The following is a 26,423-nucleotide window of genomic DNA, read 5'->3' as shown; positions in this document are numbered from 1 at the left end:
TTTCCAAAAATAATTCAACTCTTAACTACTACAGCGAAATGAAAATAGTATTTGACAAAATTCAATAAAAAATTCAGATCTCTTTCACTGAACTTCTAATTGTAAGATTGGTTAAAACGCTTAACTTAAATTACGAGAATATTTATAACTCTTCTGCAATCGCTCTTTTATTTCTAATTATTCCAACACTTATATCTCCTGCATTTAATAGTATCGTAATTATTCATCAATTTTCCAATTAAATCCAATTAAAAACAATCTAATACACCAATACAAAATTCTCCTCCTCTATCCCAACATCCATCTCGCTCGAAAATAGAGCAAAAACACCCTCGATTCCTTCCTCTTTTCACGATGATTTTCATTCATCTCGAATTCATTCACAACTACTCCCTTCGATTCGCAAAATCTCCAAGCCCACTCTTCCCCGAAAATCCATATCGAAATCGCGCGTTCGGGGGCGTGCCACGACCTCCTATCAGGGAAGCATCCATCGAACGACCAATACGATAAAACGTGACGATAAAACCCCTTTCGAAACGAAACGCGAGAGAGAGAGAGAGAGAGAGAGAAAGCATCGACAGCAACAACGTTTCAATCGCTTCGCTTCACCCCCTCTCTAGGGGTGGCGTCTTCCATCCATCTCCGATTTTCCCTTCCGTTTCTTCTCGATCGGTAAGAAGGAAAAGGGAGAGGAGAAGCGAGGCGATGATCCGAGAGGAGATCGCCCCGGTAAGACGAAGCATCCAGGCGGTTGCTTGCGAGCAGCCCCCGTTATCCGGCCAGCAGGAGGCGAGGTCTGGTCGCGGGCGCCGGCGTCGGGTCGCGCGCGGCCACCGAAAAAGCGCGGGCGTCGCGACGCTCTATCGGGAGAGCAGAAAGTTGTGCTGGTTCGGTTGGCTTCGTTGAGTCGAGTGGGGGAGTTCGAAATAGACGCGAGTATTTTTGGACGTGGAAAGAGAGAGAGAGAGAGAGAGAGAGGGGAGGGGGATCGATGTCTTGTTTCTTCTGCGTTGATCTCGTTATTTTTGGGATTGGTTGCGTGGATACCAGTTTGGATAAGGGAGTCGAGAGAGTTTAAGCAGCACGGGTCACGGCGAGAGAGAGAGAGAGAGAGAGAGAGAGAGAGAGAGAGAGAGAGAGAGAGAGAGTTTTTTTTTTGGTCTCTCGTGTCTTGTTCCTTGGATGAATGATTATTAGTTATTATTATTATTATGGCTGGATCGATATCTTTGGACGAAGGTTAAATATTATGAATAATTGAAATTGAAAGGATTAGTAATTGTGGGAAATTTAAATTTAAATTTGTGGGGGGGAAAATGTTAAATCCTCGATATCGGTTGGAAAAATATATCAACGTTTGAGAGAATCCTCGAATCTTAATTTAGATATCATCGTTTTCTTCGTTTTAATTTAAGATATCCTTTGTGCGGCAGAATTAGAATAAATACGGTTCGGTTTATTGGGAAAAGTTTAGTATAACGAATGTATACAAAACTTTTGACTCAATGTGCCTTTCGAGCAAAGTAATCTTCCTTCAGTCTAAATCGAGCACCGCGACCGTTCACTTCGATATTTTACTACTTCGGAAACATTGTTGATTGCGTATTAAATTAAACTATCTGGACGTTAACTATTCTGCAAGTTTAAACATTGTGTTAAACGAGTGATGAAAACGTGAAAAGTTTAAGTGATGTCGCGGTGGACGAGTGCGTGCACGAAGAAAATGATAAAACGGTATTTCTCAATTATTATTACTTTCTATTATTTATTATTATCCATTAAACGTTTAGATAACCTTTCGTTTCTCTCCATATTCAAATTATTCGTTTAAACGCGTGTATCATCATTCATTTCCCTCGATTCGTTATAAAATGTGTTGTTAATTAACGATGGATTAATAAGTAGAGTTACAAGTATTTATTATTTTTTACATTTTATTCATTTTATTTATATAAACGCGTCTTAAAATAGTGATAAACATTCAAATTTTTCCTTTCCATCGATGTGCGTCGTTTCATCGATTACACGGTTATCGTAAGTAATATCATAACAACAATATTAATAATAATCTATTAAAATTCAATTTCAGATGACAGAATTATCGCGTAGCTTCCCAAAAGTTTCTCTTTATCTTATTCTGCATGAACATTTGGTTAATTTCTCACGAAATATTACAATTGATTGGATCGATTCAAACAAACAACGTAATTTTACATTATGGAATCAATTTCGAATCGATCTTAACAAAACAATCGGAATAAGAAAGAAGAGAAAGCTTTTCGAAGTTTCCTTTAGCGACACGATTGATCGAGTTTTCGGTGCAAAAAAAAAATCCCGTAACGTCTGATTTGCCAGCCAGAAAACGAGTTCTCAATTGCACGACGACTCGGTTTCATTCTCTGATTATCCTTCTTACCCCCTTCTCACCTCTCAACAGGAAACTCGGTGCATCTCCACCGCTATTATTAAATCCAGAGAGCCTCCCCTCGACGGATCATAATAAATACAAATTAAACGATTATTTCATGGAACAATTAGGTTCGTGGAAAAAGAAGCTTGGGCGAAGTTGATCCTCTCCTTTTGGGGCGGCCAGGAATTTAAGTTGCATTACGTAGTTGTAGACGGTAAAGGACATAATTGGAGGCAGTTTGAGCGGAAGCACACGAGTCGAGAGCACACTTATCCACAATGTAGCCGTGTTCGTTCGATTAATTCATACGCGTTGGTCGCGTGTAATTCTCGTGGAGGATGGGGTCTCTACGACACGTAGAGATTTCTCGACTTCGTGTAGAAAGCGAAATGAAAAATTGGCGTGGACAGTTTTGGAAACTTGTTCACTTCGGTTTTTCAATAAAACTTGAAACACTCTTATTATGGGGGGAGCAGCGGAGTGCTTGTAATTAAGTACACTAAGTGTTAATATATTCGCTTTAACAGGATTCTGGGAGCAAACTTTATTTATTAACTCTTTAGTATTCATTTTGCAAAATTTAACGTGTTAATAATTAATCCACTTAGGCGAGAATTTGTAATCTCCCTTTCTTTGTTTAAAATTACGAAAGGTTTTAAAACTCGTTATTAAAGTTTTTTAAATAAAAATAAAAGAAGAATAGTAGAAATGATAGAGTGACACACCTCGGTCTCCTTCCAAATGTATACGAACTTAGAAAGGGAATAAAATTAAATTCGTAGTAAGTGATTGAAATTCCTTTTATCTTCTCAATCGTTAAAATATCGATGGACTTTCTGGCTTCTCGTGTAGTCTTATTTTCATCCGTAGGATTGAAGTTCCAGAAAAAAACTTCCAGCCGGGTTACAAACTGTGTATCATACCGAATACATTATCAAAAATTTGCAATTATTACTGTAATTAGAACGAAGGGATGATATTGAATACGTAATAGTTACGAGTCCAAGTTTCAATGTTTCGAATGCCGCTCAGCAAGCAATGATATTTCCATGATTACACTTGAAATCATATTATCATTCTATACAAGGCTTGTAGTCGAACACGTAATACTTACCTACAGCTTTCGAAGGGAATATCAAACGTTTCGAAACGGAATCGTGTAAGAGTATTTTCAATAATATATTAACGCTTGTAATCGCGTTTCGTTCGTTTAAAAATAACTTTTCAACATTTCCTTTGGGGGGAGAATCTTTATCAAAAAAAGAATTGAAAAATAGCAAGAGGAGAGAATTTCTGATGAAAAAATATAAAAGAATCTGGTCAATTCATTATACAGATACGTATTTCAACGATTATTAATTTAATTTCGAAATCAAACATTCATAAAAATCCACTGCAGAAAATTAATTAAATCAATTATGGACAAACATTTAGAAGAATGTAATTTAATGTAGATTCAACAATGTCCAACCAGGAAATCATTCTCGTTTATTCCATCTCTTCAACCGTCCCAGAGAGAGATTATTTCGATGGTCGGACGTGTATCAGGCCGGCGTTATAACTATAAAATTGATATCGCTTGTAATTTCGAGTCGTTACAGTCGGTCAGCAGGAACGAGGATACTAGATTATTATAAGTCCTCCGTGATTACAGGCCTTGGGGCGCGAGTGTGTGCCGATCGGGCGCCATCACGAACGCCTTTACGAGCGTTAATGAGCCACATTGCATTCCCATTTTTTCGCTCCTTTCTCATTTCGTTCTCCTATCTCTCCCCCTTCGTTTTCTCTTCCCCGATAGAAGCTGTATAGGCCCAGCTAGATCGATTGGAATTATTTCTTTTTTCTCTCTCTCTCTCTCTTTCATTCCTGCTCCTATTCATTAGAACCTCTGCGTCATAGGTGGGTTAGAATTTCTATCTTTTCTCTCGTTTCTGTTTGATGGAATCTCTTCTTCGTTGGAATTTTGTTCTCTTCTTTCATTTCTTTCTCGTTTTCAATAGAATTCCTTGAGATTGTTAAGTCTCTTGGTGGCTCGCAAATCTCTGGATTATATTTAAAAATTAGATTTTAGATAATTAATATTTGGAAATTATTATGTATTTCTTCGCTCCTCGTTTTGTTTTTCTATTGTTCAATAAAAATTGCTATATATTCAATTCAATTAAATATATATTACATGCAATAATGATCGAGTTATTCTCTTTTCTAATTTTTAATTTTTTTAGAATAGAACTTCTGAGAACGCCCGGACGTTAGTCAAGTCGATTAGAGTTGGATCACAGGCTCTTGAAAAAATCAGAAGCTGTAAAAGCAAGATACGGTTAATTGGTCAAAGAAGTGGTTTGGAATGCGTGGAACAGATCGATTTACGCATTCAAATGAGGATGTAAACGAGGTTTTCGTTGAGAACCTCGCTACATAAATTAATGCCTCGAACGTCTTCTTTATTCTGGTCCCTCAGAAAAAAAGGTTTTCGACAGAGATACGATTTCTTTTTTAGGGAATATCAAGCGGTTTAAATTGAATTTTTTCCCTTCTCCTTCTTTTCCCCCGTTAACGAAGTCACGTATATTTAGGTAGATGTTATCTCCTTTGTGCTCTTTAAAAGGGAAGATAGCGTATCTGTTTCAACGCGGTTTTTACGTAATTTACGTAACGAGAAAATCGATAACGTGTGAAATCACGTGAGATTTCGTGCGTGCATTGACTTTAACGACGAGAAAATTACAACTTATAAATTTCTTCTATCGTCTCGTGTGAAATTAATATCGAGTAATAAACTTGCACACGGTCGCAATAAAATATTATATCTCGTCCCCAATTACAATATTCAACTCGTTCGTTTATTTTCGAGACAAAAGACTTAACACCGATCATTATAATCAATCAAGCTTTATTATTAAATCAAACAAAAATCTTCCATTTTTCTTTTAGAATCACTTTAGCCTTGTAACAAATTCAAAAAATGAGAAGTAAAAAAAAAAAAACAATGGAAATAGAGTAAATCATCCGTGAAAGGCGATCTCTCTCCGAAAAAGAAAAAGAAAAATAAAGAAGACGTGAAAGAATGCGAGAAAGAAAAAAATTGAGAGAGAGAGAGAGAGAAGAAGAAGAAGAAGAAGTTGAAGAATCAAGGGTGACGAGTATCGGTGTATATATAGATGAAGTTTCCCCTGTCCTGCTGCCTCTCACCCTTCGTCCTTCGAGGATCGAAGGCAGGAGGAAGAGAGGAAAAGAGCAAAAAGCGGAGGCCTCGCACGCACACGCCTGGATCGCGCGCGTGTTACAGGTGGCACGCGTGATATGCGTGCGTGACGAAGCGCGGGAAAACTTGGTCCTGGATTTACGTCGCGATTAATCGTTATCAAAGAATCTATTATTCATTTATTATTTTTCAAAGAGAGATTAGAAGCGAGAAAAGGGCAATAAATAATTTCTTTATCCTAGCGATTTTCAATGATGTCGTATTTCTGTTAAACGGGATCGAAAAAGTCGGAATTGACAGAAAAATTAGAGATCTGAATCCTTTTTCGTGTCGATTGTAAATGATTCTTTTGGCGTTAAAAAGAATCCATCCCTCTCCGTTCTTTATTTATCTATTTTTAAAACGTTACCACATAGCCAGCCATGAAATATGCATGTTAACATCCTCGTTACTTTCACGAATCCTCCTCAGTTTCATGAAATTCGAGATTTACACGACGGAACGATCAAGTTGGGTACCGAGTAACAACCGCTTGAATGTTGAACTCCTCTCTGTTCGATATAAAACGAACTCGTTTTTTTTTTCCTCCCTCCCCCCCCTCTCCCCTCCCCCCCTTTTTTTCTTTTTTCTTCAAGTCAACGTCCTTTCCAGTTCGGTGTTGCAAGAAACACACTTCGAAAGCATCTCAAGGATCTCGTTTAATTTCTTCGAGTTTCAAGACGCAGCTTCATTCAAGACCACACAAGCAAGAGGAGGAGGGGGAGATATATGTAGAGCATGCAAGCAGTTTAACTTACCATGCTACTTCATCACGCGTTTTGCTCGTGGATGATGCATCACCGTGCACAAAGAACGGGAATATAATTCTGTAATGTATCACTTATGGTACGTGCATTGCCTCGGACTTCGCCTCGCTCAATCACTTACCATGCACCTGGTTATCAATGTGTTAACGACCGTCTTTTCATACGAGTTGTTTTATTACACTACCGGTTTGATGTCATACCGCTGCTACGTTGTAAAACCGTACCGTGATTCTCTTCTCACAGCGTGACTGACTTCAGATCAGATTTTCGTTTATATTTTTCAATCCGACCGTCTTCTTTCTCCTTCCTGCAACTTTCTTCTCTCACCTTTCGTTCATTTATGTTATTTTGATTCTTGAGATTTTTAATCCTTGCTTGTAGTAGCGAGTTGAATTATTATTTTTTTTTTTTTTTTTTTGATTTGTTTCAGACTGAATTGACGTTCGTTCATTGTTTTCCAATATTTAGATTCTTGATTCTCGATATTTTCTAAAGTTTTAAATAACGGATCGATCGTTAGTTGAAAATTAGTTTTTTTCTCAGTAGTTTGGATCAATTATTGTAACGAATTTATTGATTTTCTCAAAATATCTCACAGCGTTAAAATACTTTGGTTTATACGCTCACGTTGAATTGAAATAAAATAAAATTTCACGTTTACAATATATTAATATATTGTGAAATGTTTCCTCTAACGAAGAAATATTATTTACCATGTTCTAGAATATTCACATACACACTTGCATATACACACTTGTTCAATGTATTCATATAGAAATTGCTATAAAAACAAAAGATCGTGTAATTTTTAAAATTATTACGCAACGTTGCATCATGTAAATAAATGAGATTGCACTGAATGTATCCAGTCCAAGCACACGTGCTGATTTATATGCAAATCGTAGGTAGTGAATCATTGCGTTTTTAAGATTCTTCGATCTTATACTATACTAACGCAGCTGAGAAAACATGCAATCCGAGAATCCATGTTCTTTATTTCGGGCAACAAAATTCGACGTTCCCTATGCAATATTGATTTATAAAATTTATCGAAAGCATAAAAATATTTACTTCGATTACCGTAACACCGTAATATTAATAACAATTAAACATTCTCCAATTATTAAAGAACAATATATTTACAATTTACAAACATCTAATCACCTACCAATCAATAATCATATAAACACTTCCAATTCATATTCTCCGATTATGAAACACTCCCACTATCAGAGCCGCCCAACCATAAATTGCCTCGTTTCACCGAAAATCCTCTCCATTTGTTCCATTTACAAACAACTCCCTCCTTATCGCTCACCTCGCATCGCCCTTATCTTTCCCTCGACGACCAATCTCAAAAGTTCCTTGCGTTTCCTTCGGGCCACGTCCGTTTCCCACACACGCTTTTCCCCCCTTTCCTTCAATCTCTCCCGGCTATCGCTTCCTTCCCGCCCGATTTTTAGCACCTTCCTCCTCTTTCCATCAACCTTTCCCCTCCTCCTCCTCCAGGACCAATTTTTCCACTTCTTTTCCCCATTCATTTCCCCTCCTCCTTTCTCCCCTCCCCTCTCTCTCTCTCTCTTCCCTCCTCCCCCCGTCCACGGGGCTCTCTCTGACTGACTCTCGAGCGCACCTGCCGCCGGTTCCCACACTCGTTGCCGGACGTGACGTCATCGCGACCCCCTCTCCTCCTCCTTCTCCCCCTCACCCGCGCCGACTCGTCGCCGTCGCGGTCGTCGCGGTCGTCGTGGTCGTCGTCTTCGTCGCTCGGCCGGGCAGCGATTCGACGATCGTGTCGGTGATCGGCGAGGAGTAGTTGGTTAAAGCGCGCGAGCGGGGCACACGCGCGCGCGCGTTAATCGCCAATGACACCGCGTGCACGTCGCGTGCACGGCAGACGGAAGAAGGGCGCTTGCGCTGCACTGATCGTTGGGGCGATCGTTGGTAGATGATGGTTATACGATCGTCGAGGGCGCTTGAGGCGTGGAGGAAGTGTGTGCGGGGGTGATTGATGGTTTTTTTTTCTTTTTTTCAATCAGGTTTGTCAATTTATGTATATCATCGTATGTGGAGAGGTATGTAGTTTGGAAATTTGGAGATATGTTGTATTTGGGTGGAAGAGGATGTTTGGATAGGGATATCGGAAATTTGGATCGTTGGAATATATATTTTGTGGGGAAAAAATTTTAATTTCTACATATCTAGGATGATAAGAATGATAAGAATATTTTTTTTAAGAATATTGGAAATATTTACATTAACTCGTTAATGTTAACTTTTTAAAGTGATCTTTGCATTTACTTTTTATCAGATATTTTGAAATACTCCCCTAAGGAAATATAAGGAAAGCAAGTAATAAGGTATGAGATCTGATCTCTGAGTGCTATAATTATTATTAATGTTTATGAAACGTTTAATTGAGAAGCAACTTGCTTGTAATATAATAATACTTGGTGGAAAATGAAGAAATTAAACGAATCAGTGTTTATCAGTTTCCTTGGCCGCCGAATAATCATCAAAAGAATTCTGAAACGATTTTCTACAAAACACACGAGGGATATTACAATATTCCAAATATAATTCCAATCTCCAAAAAAGGAAAATCCAAGAGAATCCTTTCAAAAAGATCCTCCTTCGATCGAACGATCGGACGAAGAGCAGCAGAATGTGTAAACTCGCATAAATATCTGTATCCGTTTAAGTCCCCTGAAACAAGAGAATCTCGAAAAGATCCTCTTTCGTTTCGAATATTCGTTGTGTGACGAAAAATGCAGCAGGTGCAAATCGCACGTACTCTACACTCATCGAGCAGAGTGGGAACAATCGGTTTGCCCTTTCGATCGCGATCGAGGGGAGATCAAGGCTGCTGCGACGTCATTGGGAACGTTCCCGAGACAGATCCAAATATTCATGGTTTTTTTTTTTTTTTTTGCGTCTGTCGCAATCCCTCCGGTTGACATGAATACGCATCCGGTAGCCGTTTCGACACGCGATCGGCTGTGCTCGATTTTTGCTCCACCCTTTATTTTCCCAATTAATTATCCTTAAAGGGGACACTTGTTGACGACGCTTTTAAATTAACGCTTAATTTAATAAGATGAAACCGTGATTGAGGATCGCGTTTCGATCCTTAAAAAAAGAAAAAAAAAGGCTAATCGAATTAACGTGTCGCAATATTTATTTTTAAAATATATATGAAAACGAAGTGACGAGTGAGGAGATATTGCGATCTCACCTAATATCGAACTTCGATCCGAATTAAATTATTTGGAATTGATTCACGTACGGCGTTCTAATTATAACTCGAATCTCGTAGAAGAAATTAAAACTTAATAAAACGGGAAGGGAGACGTAATGACGAAATGACGAAGCGATAAAATTTAACAAGCCTGCCTCGATCCTTTGAACGACTGTTGCGCACAAAGATTAATATCGCCGCGTTAATGACACGTATTACCTCCCACGATAAAGTGACAATTACGCAACACCACCGTTACTCCAATTTGTAATTTAAATCGCATCGAGCCAACCTGTCCAACGTATACCTCTCATCCGTGCCACGTCCGCATGTGTTAATGCATCGCGGATGACCGTGCATTTTCGATTCCCGCCTTTAAATGACACTTTATTTGCTCTTTATCGATTTCGATCGCGATCGAATTGATTTCGACCGTGTTTCCACGCGCGATAGATCCCTTCGCGGATCGAAACACGACTCCATCTCGTCCATCTCTTCTTTTCCTCGCCATAAACGAGCACCAATATAAAAAAAAAAGAAGAAGAAGAAGAAGAAGAAGAAAAGAAAAATCAATCCCTGATCAAACGTTTCGAGACGTGCAATTAGATCGTCGATAATTATGCGATTACTTTGACGCAAGGACAAGGTGCAAAGTATATATCCAATCGATCGGTTAAACGCTTTATGATCACGTTTAACGATGACGGCTCTCCTTTGATAAAGACGATATTTCATGGATAATCTTGGTATAATTGTGCTTTCGCGGAAATCGAATGTTGCGGCGTGAAAGCAAATTTTTCTTTCTTCCTATTTTTTTTCTCTCTTTCTCTCTCTTTATTTGGATCAAAATTTTCGAAATGGAAATCCTCCAAAAATAAGAGATCATCGTTTATAAATGAATTGCTCGTTGTATTGCTATCAAGAAGATATTTTCTCTTCGTAATCTCTCGACTTCGATCAAGAAAAAGAACTTTTACCTAGGCCAGGATAAAAATACACCCGATAAATATTCATAAATCGGCGATAAAAATGGAAAAGCGCCTGTGATACACGGTAATCGTCGCTAAAAAGAATTGACAAGTGAAAGAAAACTTTTTTAAACAGTTAAAATTGCAATCTAATCTGAAAATAATTCTGTAAAACTGTACTATACATACAATATATACAATAAATATTCATAAAATACGGGCAATCTACGGCATACAAAATGTAAATTTCTACAATCCCCAAAAAATTAACAAGATTTACATCAAGCGATCTGCATCGAGCGGATAACCCGGAGGCGGCCATCAAATCCGCCACAAACTAATTGTTAAGCCCCCTCTAATCGCACCCGTATCGCAAATTTTTCTCCTCCTGCCGATAATCATCGATTTCACGGGGCAGCGTGGAACACGGGGCGAGCGCTCGATATCGCGGGAAAATTGTACGGCTGAGAAATTAACGCTAGGTAATTGGCTGGCCTGTTCCACGCGCTCTGGCTTTTGATACAAAGGCGAGCCTCTAGGCGAGTACGCCTCGAGGGGGGTTGGGACGGTTAATTAGAGGAGAGGATCGAATTGTTAATTCTTGATCATATTTACGAATCTCGAGTCACTTTGATTTAATAATTTTATTTGTATCGATCATTCACGAGAGTTTCAGAGAAGGAAACGAATATTTTTTTATTTTGTCTAATTTTAAGTAGATGTACAATTTTCTTGGATACAAAATATTGCGAGGAATGTTTAATGAAGAATTCGACGAAAGAATTATTAATAAATAATTAAAGGAACAAAAGGCACAAAAGTCTCGAAAACTATTCAATTGTACGTATATAAAATGGAAAAGAAAAGAAGGTCCCCTGCAAGTAGAAAGGTACACTACTGATTGTTGTGGACGTATATCCTCGCGCAAACGAGGAGTACGGTTGACGCCTGTTGAAAAGTAGTGCAGAAGGTCGTTGGAGGCCGTGATTTTCAGAATGACACTCGGCGAGTGTCACGTGTCACCGATCGTCGACGGCATACGTCATGCAGACGGGCCTCGTGATTCTAATCACGTAGCACGTGAGTAGAAATTTCTATCAGCTGGATGGGGACTTCCTCGTGGGGCTCTGACCGGTCATGCGACCACTTTAATAATTCACCATTTACCTCACGATTAAAAGCCACTTACGCGTTCAGATCGTTCTCATCGCGTCCCTTCGAACCGATCTTCCCCCTCTCTTTTTCTTTCTCCTGCGATTTCCATAAAATATTCCTTCCAAGATATATATATATATTTAAGATTCCAAGTTTTTCTTGCTCGTAGATGTACGAGGGGAGGCGTGGAAAGAGTATCGATGAACAATAGATTGAAGTATTCATGGAACTCTCGATCAATGAAAATAAACTATTCTGGTTTATTTGACAGGCCTAATTAACGACACAATTAAAGGAAAGATAATGCTCAATTTTTCCCATACAACCCATATCGAAGAATCGTAATTCGCGTTCTTATTAAAAATAAGAAAGAGATCAATTTTATTCGATTGGGAATAGAAAATTAAATTCTACAGAAAACGATTTCTCCGGATCGAGCAAACCGCTTCGAACGCCTACTTTTGCGACCGATCCCCGAAATTGTTCTCACGAATTTCTGGCCCTCGCCCCTCGAATATCAATTGGGCCCGCACGACGGGAATACCTATGCCTCCGCACAGCCATTTTTGTACACCCGTAACGTTCGCGTTTCGTGGAATCGTCCATGCTCGTGTCCCATCGTATCCCCCCTTTTTCGTGCCTCGCTTTTTTCCAGTTTTTTTTTTTTTTTTTGATCCAAAACGTGATACAGATTCGAACGATGTATAAATCGAACGTGAAGTTTTTCCAACGCGTCGAGATTTTATTCGTTCAATTTACGTATTAATTTTAAGAAGAAACGTTTATTTAAAATCGCTCGTCGCTGCTCCTTTCATTCCTAGGTCTGAAAAACCTATTTTCGAAAGCTGAAAGGGATAGATCCTATAAATATCGATCGAAAGGCGGGCGAGTAGAAAAACTCGTTGCTTAGCCGAGAGAGATCCGCGCTCGTATTAATATTTATACGATCGCAAAGGCCGAGGCGCAAAAAGCGTTGGGCATCGAAAGGGGGTTCCTCGATTCCCTGTTTCGTCGAAGAAAGAGGGAAAAATTGGATCGGCTGGGGGAAAAAGAGGCGAAGCCGTGGGCGTGTCGTGGATGTTAGAGAAACTGTGCGATTAGCCTGGTGACTTTTTTTACCCTGCCCCTTAAATCGAAAGTCAAACACTGTGGGAACGGACGTTCACCGTGCATAAACGCGTTTTCCGCATCCGGCTGAAAAGAAACCGCCTCGATCAAGGCGTCCCTGGTTGGATTCTGCGAATGGATTACGCGTGGTTAACGTTTAATATTATAAAATGTTGGAAGAGGGAGAGAAGAATATTGAAAGGAGCGAGAGGTGTTGAAGGGTGTTCTGATTCTTGGAAATGGAAATTCCTTGTGAAAAAGAAATCGAAATTTGATTTTAAACTTCACGATACAGAGATGAAATATTCTTGTTCCTTCTTTCAATCGGAATAAAATTCGAAGATGAGGATTATTGGGATATACGAGTTGTGAAATTGCGTTTAAATGCTCGTGATAAATAACGATATAATGCAGCAATTAATATCTCAATTGCAATCATAATAATTGTTGTAATAGCTGCATATGCAAATTTCATTCCATACAAATATAATAAATATTGTATGGCAAGGATCGAATTTAAAAAAGTTTTGTCGAGGATTAAAAATATATTTCAAATTGTGTCGTTAATATTTTAAAAAAACTACAAACAAAAAAGACGAGCAACGATTAATCTCATCACGTATAATCTTCATTTTACTTCAGTTGTAGTAATTGTAAAAATATATATTTATCGGTGACATCATTTACTGCAATTGAATTAGAAACGTAACAGTACAAAACTCGAGAATGGTCTGCACAACGAGCACAGATTATTCTACTTGAGAAAGTAGTGAGTAAAAAAAAAAAGAATTCATAATAATTTTAATTTTATACCACGTTACGTGTAATTCATTCGATATATATAATAAGTTGCTCTGATTTATAAAAAAAAAAAAAATTATCGATTATGTTATACATAATAATTAATATCATTCATAATATTATTTTTCCTCTCTTTACTACATTTAATAATATTCTATGTATATTTTTTGGAGGAGAGATATTAATAATTTTAATATTTCTATATAAAATATTAAGAAAAAGAAAAAAAGAATGTGGCCATCTAAGAAGGAAATCGTGAGTATGAATGGATCGTGTTTGGCGATCCATTCATAAACTGGCAAAATATTCCATGATTCACGTGTTCGTGAATGCATCGAAATATTTTGATTATTCTTGAAGGAGACGAATGAGTCATGATGATGGCCGAAGAAAACGAAGAGGAAGACTTGGAATCGCATCATCGAACTTAAGTCTCGCAAACAGGAAGTCGATTATCGCCACAAAAGAAACACGTGTAATGATTTGTGATAATTTCAAGGTTTATGGACAAAAATTGAGAAAAAAAAAAAATATTTTGATCCGTCGAAAATGCATAAATGCTGATGCAAATACGTATTGGAATAAACATTCCAATAAATTTCCATTTTTAAAAGAAATGTACAGCCACTAGTTATTAAACTATAGCTATAAAACAATTTAACAAAAGTCAGAAAAGAGAAAAAATTCTTGATAATGATTAATTTAAATGCATTATAGAATAAAACAAAAAATAGATAATTTTTTTAAAATTAATTTTTCAAAAATACCAAAATGTCATGTTTTCAATCAAGACTAGCTTGATGAAAACTAGTCTTGATTGAAAGATATTTAAATTAGATTTAGATTCGTTTTAGATTTATAAAAATAGCCAATCGTCTTAATTTATTTAAACTTAAATTTCTTTTTATTACAATTCTTTTCCAATCTAATTTTCTTCCATTCGTTTTAATTTATTGCAAAATATTGTAATTTATTTCAAATCTGATCTTATCTTATTTGAAAAAACAAAAATCACAAATGAGATGATGACCGGTATCGCATGTTGGTTTTACCCAATATTTCTCAAATAACATTTGCCCATTAAAAATTTAAATTTACGCATAATTAAGTTGTGTACATATTTATTTTTAAAGCATACATTATTAAAAAATTCAAATGTCATCAATGGAAAATTAAAATTGAAATATGATTATCTTCGATATTTTCTTCTTGCTTGTTCGTTGTTCTCTAATTTATCAAATTTTCTAATAAACAATAGTTTTTTTTTTTTAAATAAACTTAAAAAACGATACAATCATTATTAAAATTGTTTCAAATATAAAAGATTTTTCATCGCTGTATGCTTAATACAGGTCACTAATTATTTATCTTACTCAACAAATTACATTCATATTTTCATGCAAATTAATCTCTTTTATCAAATTTTGCATAATTGCAATAAGAGACTGACTTATTATCAAAAAAATGATTCATAGATATTCCGTGATATTTCTTGAAATCATTGCAAACTCTTTTTAACTTTAGTTTTTCTTTTTTTTTTTTTTTTTTTTACCACTTAGAGCATACTTTTGCATATCATCAAATCTTGGATTTTCCCGATCCATAATTTCCTCTATTCAGAAACGAGTATTCTAAGAATCTTAGCCATTTAATTGATTATTCATGATAATGAACCCGTGATGATTCGTGTGAAAATGAATCGAACTGGAATACCAAATTTTTTAACATTATCAAAGTCGACGATACATACGCGATGTACGTACACAATCAATCATGGAAATTTTCGTGTAACACTTTACACGTATAACGCGTTGTATCATCAGATGAAACAATAATTCATTTTATAAATATTTATGCGTGTGTAAATCGTAATGACTCGCATATTTTTCTTTTCTTTTTTTTTTTTTTTTTGGAATCCATCCTTATACTTTCAGTATTATTCCATTCAATATTTATTTCAATATTTATTACATTAATTATATTATTTATTATTTTGAAGAAATGATAAAAATTTGGGGATTCCATTGGAGTGGGAAAAGATCTTCCATCGAGAGATTGAAATCAGATTTTTCACACAGCGAATGAATTGCATTGTAAAATAGCGTGTGAAGATTTTTATGACTATAATATCTCTACTAAATTGCAGAATAACTTGATATAAACTACTTTTTTTTTCTATTCTTTTTTTTTTTTTTTTTTTTTTTTTTTACATATCATTCTTATTCCTGCTTTTCGTTTTGAAATAGAATAAAAAAACTATTGAAACAGATATCGAAGAGATTTACGTTCAATTACGTTCGATATTTTGTAAATAAATAAAAATACATATTTTTAAAAACAAATCACAAGAATCTCCCGAAATACCATCACCGAAAATAAAAATCCCTCTCCAACCCCTCCCCCCATGTCTCGTCAAACAAATCGAAACGTTCACCGTTTCCACGAAGACACACCACTCCCACCCTCTCTCTCCCCAAAACGATAAATCATTGAGCGCATTCAAAGCAACCAGTCCGCTTGTTATAATTCACGGAACATCGGTAGCCCTGTAGCAGTGGCTCGTGGTACGTGCAACCAACCAACCAACCAACCAACCAACCAACCTCTCCATACCAACGGCAAAACAAAAGAGAAAGAAAAGAGAAGGAAGAAAGAAAACGTGGAAAATAACGAGGAAGAAAGGGGGACCGCGTGGTGGATAAAGGCGAGAAGAAGAGGGAAGAAGGAAGGAGAGGGAAAAAAGTGGAAGAGGGAAGATAAGAGGAGAGAAAAAGAAGAAGTGTAGAAAGCGGAAGGAGAGGGAGAGAAGGAGAAAAGGCGAGGAAAGGCGAGGCGCACGAGGAGCTCGTGCCTCGTGGACAATGGCACCGTGTCGTGAGGCTATGGGAAACCGCGGTGTGAAGGCATGTGTTGTTTTCTCGAGGCCGTTGGAGGACGTGTCGCGGCTCGCATCGTCAATTCGGCTGACAAAAGGAAACCACCGTGGCGTGGACAGGATGCGTGTGACCAACCGGATTCTTAGCGATGCGTGTACGCACGCGTGGAATCCAACCAACGATGGTATGGCACCAGAGTTTGGACAGAACGAATCGAAATTTCGAAAGTCAAGAAATTACTTTACGAAGTTTAATCCTTTCCCTGCTATAATCGCTCTGCCCAAGACGCCACCGAGATACTAACTAAGGCGATTATTAAGTCGCATGCATAAGATCGTAGCATCGATTTCATTTTCTTTTTATCATCACGTTTTCAAAGCAACTCGAATTTTTCGAGCATCGTGCACATTTTTGGCGTGGCGGAGAGGTCGTCTGTAGCGAAAGGGTTATGTAAGTTTACGTATGTTTTATTCGAAATAAAATCACTCGTTGGCCACCGCCTGTTCGATGCTTCGAGTGACTTTTTATAATTTGAAAGCTAGGAGGGGATATTCTAATCCTTCCATACGCGATACGTATGTGAAATTCTTGATCTTGGCACCGTGACTTGGCCCCCTGATGGGATTATCGGCCAAGTGATGACTGTGTGCGGCCTCTCTCTTTGATACGGCGGCTCCGATAAGCTCCCTTTAATGGGTTTTTTGAGTTATCTTTTGTGGGGAGGGTTCTTTTTTTTTTTATTTTATTTCTTTCCTCATGGGTTTTTTTCTTAGGGGATGCTTGTTGGATGGACGGGTGAATTGGTCGGAACGATCGGTTCGAGTCGATGGGATGAGATCGGTGAGATTAGTGGACGTTGAAGAGAGTTTGGAATTTGGAGATTGATTGTTGCCGTATTGTCGCGTTTTAACAGCGTTTTTCTTTTTTTTATTTTTCTTTGGAGCAAAGTGAGTATTCGTAGAGCCATATTCAGATGCACTATAATTTGTAACATATAATCTTCGTTAAATTGCTTGAATTAATTCTAAAATTAAGAATTTAATCCAAGAAGATTAAAAACGAGTATCTTCCAAGCCATTAATTATTTACCTGATAATTACTTATAATAATTATTTTTCTTTCTCTGCGAAATAAATAGAATTAAAAAGAATTGATCTATCTAAAAAAAATATTCGATAAATAAATTATTAATCGATAAACACAGACTATGAACACGACATAAGGGTTAATGCGTTCACGATCATCTATGTAATTGCGGGGAATAATCGGGGATCAATCAAAGCCCTTGTAACGAGGAAATTCCATGACGCCTCGAGGCACATAACTCGATCGGTTAAAACGAGTCGATAAAAATCTGCGAAAAATTAATATTCTCCCTCCAACGTAAAATTTTCGACGTAATACACGAACGTTAGAACGTGAAACCTGATCACAGATACCGCGAGAGATTTATGCCATGATTCTTCTCGAGAGGAAGGTTCTCCTCTTATAAAGTTTATCAACGATTTCGATTTCGCGAATAAAATCGTATAAAATCATCGATACATCCCTTTTAGGTGTATAAAATTCACTTATCTCAAACGCGTGTATGGATCGTTTCTCAATTTTTTTTTTTTTTTTTAACAAGACCACCACCTGCCGTCGCTTTCATCCTCGTTCGTTTGAAACTGATCCAAACAAAGAGAGGAGCATCTTTTTACGACTTTCGCGCGTTAAAAGTTTGCACGACACGATAATAAAATTTAATTTCCCCCCGTTTGTTGAGAGGATTAAGAGGATTAAATTATTATTTGATGGGTAGGTGTTGGATTTATTCGAATCCTTTTTACTTTGTTTTTTTTTTCTTTTTCAAATGATTTAACAATTTTTGTAGCTATATTATAAAACTTGGTAACTCGATTTATTCAATTTTTTTTAATTATAATCTTGTTAATCATTTTTCAAAATGAATGAAAGGTTAATAATAATAGATTATAAGGATAAAATTTTTCATTTTCACCATCCCCCGTATGAAATTCATAAATTTATGAAATATAAAAGCGAAAAAACGAATTTATTAAACGCGTGCAACAAAACGAATTATTATTAAAAATAATTATCCGCGTTAAGAAATGTTTATTTAAAACGATGCGCTCGTAAATCAAGAGATCATTGTGAAAAATGGACGAATATTGCCGGAAGCTTATAGAAAATTAATTTGAAAAGCTTCGTTTAACAAGTTTAACGTACGTATTCATAAAAATGAATGTTTATTATTAATTTTAATTTCGAGTCGTGTAACGGGGAACAATATCTCAGGGATAATCGGGGGCAGAAAACCTGGCAAATTTTTACGACGATTCATAACGATATAATAATTACTTATTACCACGTAATAAGTTACGAAATAATCTCCTTTTTTTTTTTTTTTTTATAGTTTATTCTCAGTGCAGAAGGGATCGATGGGCGCGCAGTCGAGGGCATCTCTTTTAAAAAAAAAAAATTATAACGCGCCGATCGAGAATTTCAACGACGTTGAAATATCGGAGAGTAAATCGAAAGATCCGTTTGTTTCGTTACAATATGCCCCGTTTTATGTTGTATAATTATTAATTAAATTACAATATGTTCTCGGTGATAAATTATTATAAGTAAGGGTGTATAGCAAGCGAAGAAAGAATGATGCCGAAATTTACGAAATTATGCAAATGGAATGTTGCACAGAATTGAATTGGTGAGAAAAGAAGCAAGGAAGAGATTAATTCTTTCCGACGAAATTTTATAAGAATTCTGTTTGACCTGAATATCTAATGACATACACGTCTCGAACAAATAATAATCTAATTGAGTTTGTAGTTCGAGAAAACGTAAAAATTTCATTTTTCTACGTGATTCAAAAAGATGAATATCAACAAGTTTGCATTAATCGTTTCATTTTTTACATCGCATCTTGCCTTCTTGCATCATCGAAGACAATGATAAATAAACAGGTTGTGTTACGTGGAATATCTGAAGCAAAATATATGCATTATGCTAATATTGTCACGTTTGACGAGAGTGGAATAGATTTTCTTCGTGAATTGTTTAACAGAATGAACGAATCCGTGTTTATTTTTAAGTATCGGATGAAAGAGTACGGAATTTAGAAATGATTCCGCGAAGAAGATTAGAAGATACATTAAGATATACATAGTATTCACTTACAAGCTGATATTTCTTATAGTTTACAGTATTTCGTTGCACAATGCCACGTGGAGGTTTAGATGAACAATGACACGTGTCAAGATTGTGTGTGTGTGTGTGTGTGTGTATGCAATCTTAGCGTCAATAAATCCGAATGATACGATTGAGAATAAATATCGAAACTTTTTTCAGCCAAACACAATTTTACCTAATTAAATCTAATGTCTAATTAATTCTAAAATATGTCGTCAATAAATATTACATAAGCTATCTTTATTAATCAGCTAATATTTGAGTTAAATTTATTGAATATAAAAATCTACTGTACCTTTCTTTTTTTCAATTATTAATTTTCGACAATTAATATCAAGAAAGAACAGGCATTTAAACTATTCTTCTACATATTTTCTTAGAATACTAAGAAAAACTAAGAAGTTTTTCCACCATTTTGAAAAAACCTTGAAAAACTTTTTCTCCAAAATTATCACGATAATAAAAAATAAAAAAAAAAAAAAAAATAAGAAAACCTTTCGATCTCATTTACAAAGTAATAACTATTAATTAACCGCAATATCGCAATACCGCAAAATTCAAATTTTATCAAACAGGGTGGAACAATATTAACAATTACGAAAACAACCGTGCGCAGCCGATAATTTTCAAAAGGCCTCTACCTCCTTCCTCCTTCAACAGTGTTATTGACAAATAAAGAAAAAAATTTACAGGACAAGACAAGAATTTTACAAGAATTTACAAGAGCCTCGAAGCGGTTTATTAAAACTCGAAGTTTATTGGCTCCGATATACCTTACCTTACCGCTTCCAGCAATTTGTATACAATGTATGCAAATTTCAGTTTTGGAAACGTTATGTTTTTGCTGGAAAGATCGTCAAAATTGTACAACTCCACCTTTATAGGCAGCCTGTTGGGGACCCTGTAAATCATATGTTCGAATTACGGGTGAAACCAACGGGACAAATATGAAGCGGGCATAATTGTGTATCGATATACAGGGTGTCGTGTAATTGTCAGACTCCGAGGTAAGAAAGAGAACAATTTTTTTCGTCCACGAGCGAAATGAAAATTAATTTCGAAAATTGTTCGAGTCGCTCGAATTTGGATAAAGACAGAATATAAGGATAAAAGATCGTTATATTCTTCGAGTTTCGTTTTTTTGGTGGTTTCAATTTCGAAATTTCTCCTCGAATCTACAAAAACCAAGAGATTGGCCAATTTCGATGAAATAACATTAAGGAAAGAAAAAAATACCATCATTTACCACGCGACACACCCTGTATATAGAAATATTTGGAATTCGCGTTACGGCCAATATAAATATCGCTGCCGTTTCTTCGCGCAAATCGTTCGCTTCGAGAGCTTCCTTTTATCGGCGATCCATTAGTTCCAGAATTTTTCAGATAACGAATTCGGCCGTGCTGCGTTGTTGTTGACGATGTATATCACCAGAATTCAAAGTATTATATATGCCACGTATATATATATATAAGGCGAGAAAGTATCGGACAGTTTTACGGAAGTTTTTTTAACGACAGAGCTCGAGAAGAATTTTAACGATTCTTGGCGGATAACACGCGCGTGTTATTTTCGTTATTTTCTCGAGGAAGCGTCCACTCGACAGGCTTTTATTTAAGAGCGTGGTAAATTGTTCGTGTGAGACAATTTACGCATAATTGGATAAGCGACGCGTGATTTTAATCGATCCCGATTTTTTCCCCTCTCTTCTTTTCTTTTTCAAGGAATGTAGAAATGGGACGATGCGGCCTGAAATTTCGAATAATTTCGAATAAATCCCCTCATTTGGAATCCCAATTGGATAAGCAAACACTCTTTCCAACAATTACGAAATGCTTTTTCAGATCCCTCTGTCGAGTCGTCCAACGCCCCCATCCCGGCCGAAATTAGTCCCGAAAATCAGGACACACGTCCCCTCGACGATTGCTCGTTTGGGCCCTTCGAAAGCACAGGTGGTGTGTCCCCAGGCTCGTGGGAACGGGTCGATCGAAGTCTTCCCGGCGGCCGGTCCCTTTTCTGGATCCACCCCGTGCTGCGAAAAGCCCCGCGAGTGTAGGCCGCCCTGAATCGGGCCCCATTCTTCTCTCCCTCGTTTCAGGGAGGGAGAAAGGGACACTCTTTTGCCGGATCGGAAATGGAGGGCGCATCCGAAGGGAGGGGGAAGAAATGCTGCTCGTGTGCTGCTCGTGTGCTCAGCTTGTGCTGCGATTTACACGCGCGTGGTTGCTTCTGCGGTTGGGCGAGCCGATATCTTGGGGTGGGATATCTTGGGAGAGACGGTTGGCCATAATGGAAAGTTAGTTTTTCGAAAATTCTCCTTTTTCTCTTATTTATAATATGTAAAATGTTGTGCACGATTTATTGATTAATTGTATGTAAATGTAATTGGACGTAAACGAGATTTTTGAGAAAAATATATTTGAGTGATGAAACAGCTCTCAAGAGCATAAAAATCTTTCGAATCCTGATGAGGCAGAAAGAGGAGACGTTCGTCAACAACAAGTTGTTAACCCTCTTAACAATTTACAACCACCGCCCTGCAGCGCGTATATTCCTTTTAATGGGAAACGGGAGAAGGAAGAAAACGTCGGTGTAATTAAGAGAACGTTAATGGAATGAAAAAAGTCGGTGTCGGCTTTTACAAAAAAAAAAAAAAAAGAAAAGAAACATGGCGCCGCGCGTTCGAGGAAAGAGAGATATCGTAGAGGTAAACCCCGAACGTGTCTCTTGGTCCTCGAACGTTTAACCAGTAGCGGTTGTTAATTAACTTCCTTCCTTCCAATGCTCGTTTAGAATTATCGATCGAGCGGAAATAAGAAGAAAGAGGAAAAGGGAAAAGAAAAATCAAATCGCCTCGATTTTTGTCTCGCGTGAGAAAAGAAGGGAGGGGGGGGAACTCGTTCCTCCTGTTAATCCTATTACTTGAATTATGCGCGATCTTGGAATTCGTGTCGGAAATTCTGATCAATTTGCAATTAATTAATCCGTGGATCGATAAGGATTTAATGAAAGATGGGAAGATTATCGAGGGGGGAGAGAGAAAAGGGGGATTAGAAAGAGAAGATAGTATTAATTGGCTTTGCCATTTGTGGACTTTTGCAATTTGATTTGATTAGATCTTTGATTTGTTCTTGTTTCTCAAATCTTCCATTATACTTGTCGTTTATTTGTTTGTTTGTTGTAAGTCGTAATTTTACGGTTCGCAAAATTTATAGGTTAGGCTAGGTTTTAAATTAAGACGTGTTCGCGATCATCGTATTATTTCAAAATTATAGATAATTGGTAGGTGGTTGATAGATATGTTGCTAATCCGAAAATCTTGGATTTTATTAAATTTTCACGTATATTTCTTGGATCGCCGAGTTCATAATTTAGACGAGTTTTAACATTCTGTATCACCAGTTTCAATTTATATCGAGATTTCAACTTTTGGATACAGGTTTATTTCTATTCGTTAAAAATAATATCGATTTTCCATATTCGTACAAATTTAATTCGCAAGACAAACAATCGAAATAATTAAATCGAAGAAAAAGTAATTCCTTTCGTTTCTCGAATTTATTCGATCGAGCGTCAAATTAATTTGAGCAAGCGAGATAAACGATACCGATATTACGAACAAGCACATCGACACGAAAGGTAAGAATCAAAAATAAAGGCACGCGGCCCCGGCAGGGGACCGTTGTACGAGTAACCTTTCAGTCAACATCAACGTTAATTCGAGCCGAGTGTGTACGCGAAGCAGGTGGTTTCCTGCACGAGAAAGAGAGGAGGAACCGGGCCGATGGGAAACGATGGGACACGATTACCGCGAAAATAACGGTACGCGTGCACCGAAAAATGCACGAACCGCGAAATATTCCACCCCTCCATTCCTTTTCCTCTCCCCCTATCCCCGATTTTGCCACCGGTTGGTCCCCAGCCACCCCGCTGATACGACTCTGACAGCAGGTGTGACGCCCTCTGATGCGCGGCCGTAATCGAGTCGAGCTAAACGGGTCACGCGGTCATTTTGATGTTTATCGGAACGAAGGGCCTCGCGTGATGCCGCCTGCTGCTGTTTGCGCTTCTTTCTTGCCGACTCGTTCAATTACAATTGAATAAAATATACGGTTTCAACCCGTATTTCGAAACAAATGCAGCTTTCGGACTACTTTCGGCAGAAATGTGAGAAATTTTATCGTTTCTGCATTCTCCAAGTTGGGAACAAATTCTATTGGAATTGTGCAAGAAGTATTTTTTTACAAGTACAAAAGTATCGAAGATATTTGAAGGATATTTGAAAGATAATCAGCAGTTATTAATGAAATTGCGAAGCTTTTCGAGAAATTCAGCGAAAAAATAAATACTGTCAAAAAGAACGAGGAGAGAAGAAACGATCTTAATAAAAAGAATCTTCCTCCTAGATCTTCCTCCCTCTGAGCATCCCTCGAATTTTACGCCGCCGTGTTGCCTCTCTCAGATTTTCCACGATTAATCCGATCTCGAAGTTCTCCCTTTAACCCGTGCGTGTTACAAGCGAGTTATTTAAAAATCGGTCTTCACCTCTCAATCTCGAAAGGATCGAGGTGAAAGTCACACGCATGGTCGGATTTGACGTCGAAATCGGTGGCTTTTGATAATTAAATCGAGATAGCGGAGGGAGAGGGAGAGGGAGAGCTTCGTTCCCGCGGAAGTCGACCGGTTCGACGAATAAAAAAAATCTCTGGGTTGTCGTCCGATCGCGGACGACATCAAAGGAGCCATGGTTCCGCTATTAAGGGACGTTTTAAGACGAGTCGAGGAGATGGAATGGCATGTAACGGATGCCCATTTGCGGGAGAAGGTATCGTTGGATATCCACTTCGAATATGTTAATCCATTAAATCGCGGATTACACTGGTTTCAATTTTTTATATATACTCGAAAATTATTTGAGGATAAATAGTGGATTTTTATTTCAAGGAATGAAAGCGATTTGCATTCATAAGTATATGAAACGATTTTTCTTCGATAAATTTAATTTGGTGAAATTTCGTATATCTCGCTCTCTTTTTTTTTTTGTTAAATGTGAAACGCAGCAATCGCGCTGCGTTCACGTTTAACAAAAAGCCATTTTCTGATTACAAAAATAAATGGAGCGTACTCTCGACTGTTTTAACAATGTTAGAACAATGTCGACACATGTGCGACACGTTATATAACGTATTCGGTTTATTTTAGTAGATAGGTTCTTGGTAATAGATTTATTTGAACAGATTAGTAAAACGTATAGCGAGTCGTAAAATATTCTTAATTTTTTAAACATTTCTAAGGAAGAAGTTTTTTTAAATTCAAAATTCTTCTCTCGAAATTTCGATTCGTTACAATTCGATTTTTATCGCGATTTTATTCAAAATTCCTATTTCCCGTTATACATACACACGATCGTACGATAATAAATAAACATTCACCCGTAATAACACCCCGTCGAAGAATAAACCTCTCTTCTTGGCATCCGCCGAAAGCAAGAAGTAAAAGAGATCGTGTCGAGATGATCTCGATCGGTGGACCAGATCTCACGATCTAACGAATATTTATCCATATCGAGGTCGATGGACGTGGATCGTCGAATCCTTATCCTTCGATCGAAAAGGTATCGCGGCTTGAAAATAAACATCCATTAACGGTGCGAAGAAGCGAACAGCGCCGCCACTTTTTGCTTTCACAGGTGTTGCGCGATCGCGGCGCGTTAACGTGAAAGACCGATTTAAAAGGCCGCCTCTTTCATGGCCGTTTGAGTAGGAAGAAGAATCTTGCGTTCGACTTAATGCCCGATTATTCATCCCGCAAACAGTCAGTCAGAAATACCTGATCCCCTACACCAGAATCGGCCATTAATCCAATATCGATAATGAAGTCGGGGAGGAAGGTGAGAGGGAGGGAAAAAGCGAAAATTCCTTCGAGGAGAACGAAAGATCTTCGTGGAAATGATCGCCTATAACCATCAGGATTCATCAGGATTGTTATGATTATTCGGGGTATTGGAATTTTTCTAACATTTTTCAATTATTTGCGACGTGTTTTGACGATGTTTGACGATGTTTGATAATGTTTGTTAATCGGTTTTCGCGCTCCTCCTTTAATCCTTGCTGCGTAATAAACGTACGTCGTAAAGAATCTTTAATTTTTCTCCACGGAAATTATTGCATATTAATATAACTATTCGAATTCCCAAGGAAAGCTGCAGAAGGAATAAAATCGATCGTCACTTCGATTTGAATTTATTTTAAAAGTAATTGCGGGACTAGATAGGATAGGGAGAGAGAGAGAGAGAGAGAGAGAGAGAGAGAGAGAGAGAGAGAGAGAGAGAGAAGAAAATCGTATTAATACTGGCATATAATAATAAAGAATATTTTTCCATTGTATTTATTAATCTTAGTTAGGTTCGTGCGTTAGATTCGAGATAGCTGGATAATCCGGATACATAAATATTTGTTTGTAAATATTCGAAGCACGAAACATGTCTGATTAAACGCTCTTGTTGGTTGTTTTAATTCATACGTAATTACTTACCAGTTCTTGTCGCGATGTCGAACAAAATAATTGAATCTTTTTAAACAGTTTACCCGATCTGAAAAATTTGCAGTTTACGTCCATAAACGTGTAAATTATTTCCCTGCGTATCGTGTAAACACATA

At 37.3% G+C, this 26,423-nt stretch overlaps 1 protein-coding gene across 5 annotated transcripts in view; it reads left to right on the top strand.

The window, feature by feature from the left end:
- Window positions 1–26,423, top strand: part of LOC100868848 (tubulin monoglutamylase TTLL4) — a 162,408-nt gene that overhangs the window by 119,599 nt on the left and 16,386 nt on the right. Inside the window, exon 1 of one of the 5 annotated variants that reach the window (XM_086914655.1) lies at window positions 2,015–2,037. The exons of the other annotated variants lie outside the window; for them this stretch is intronic. The gene's annotated coding sequence lies outside the window, so the exon portion shown is untranslated. Of the gene's footprint in view, window positions 1–2,014; window positions 2,038–26,423 lie in introns of those variants that run through there. 5 annotated transcript variants of the gene reach the window in all.

Source organism: Apis florea, unplaced genomic scaffold (assembly GCF_048593485.1).
Source record: "Apis florea isolate Af1SG1 unplaced genomic scaffold, ASM4859348v1 contig_3696_pilon, whole genome shotgun sequence".
In the NCBI taxonomy this organism is placed as follows: domain Eukaryota; kingdom Metazoa; phylum Arthropoda; class Insecta; order Hymenoptera; family Apidae; genus Apis; species Apis florea.
Note: the sequence above shows the minus strand (reverse complement) of the source record. Positions and strands in the feature narration are given on the sequence as shown.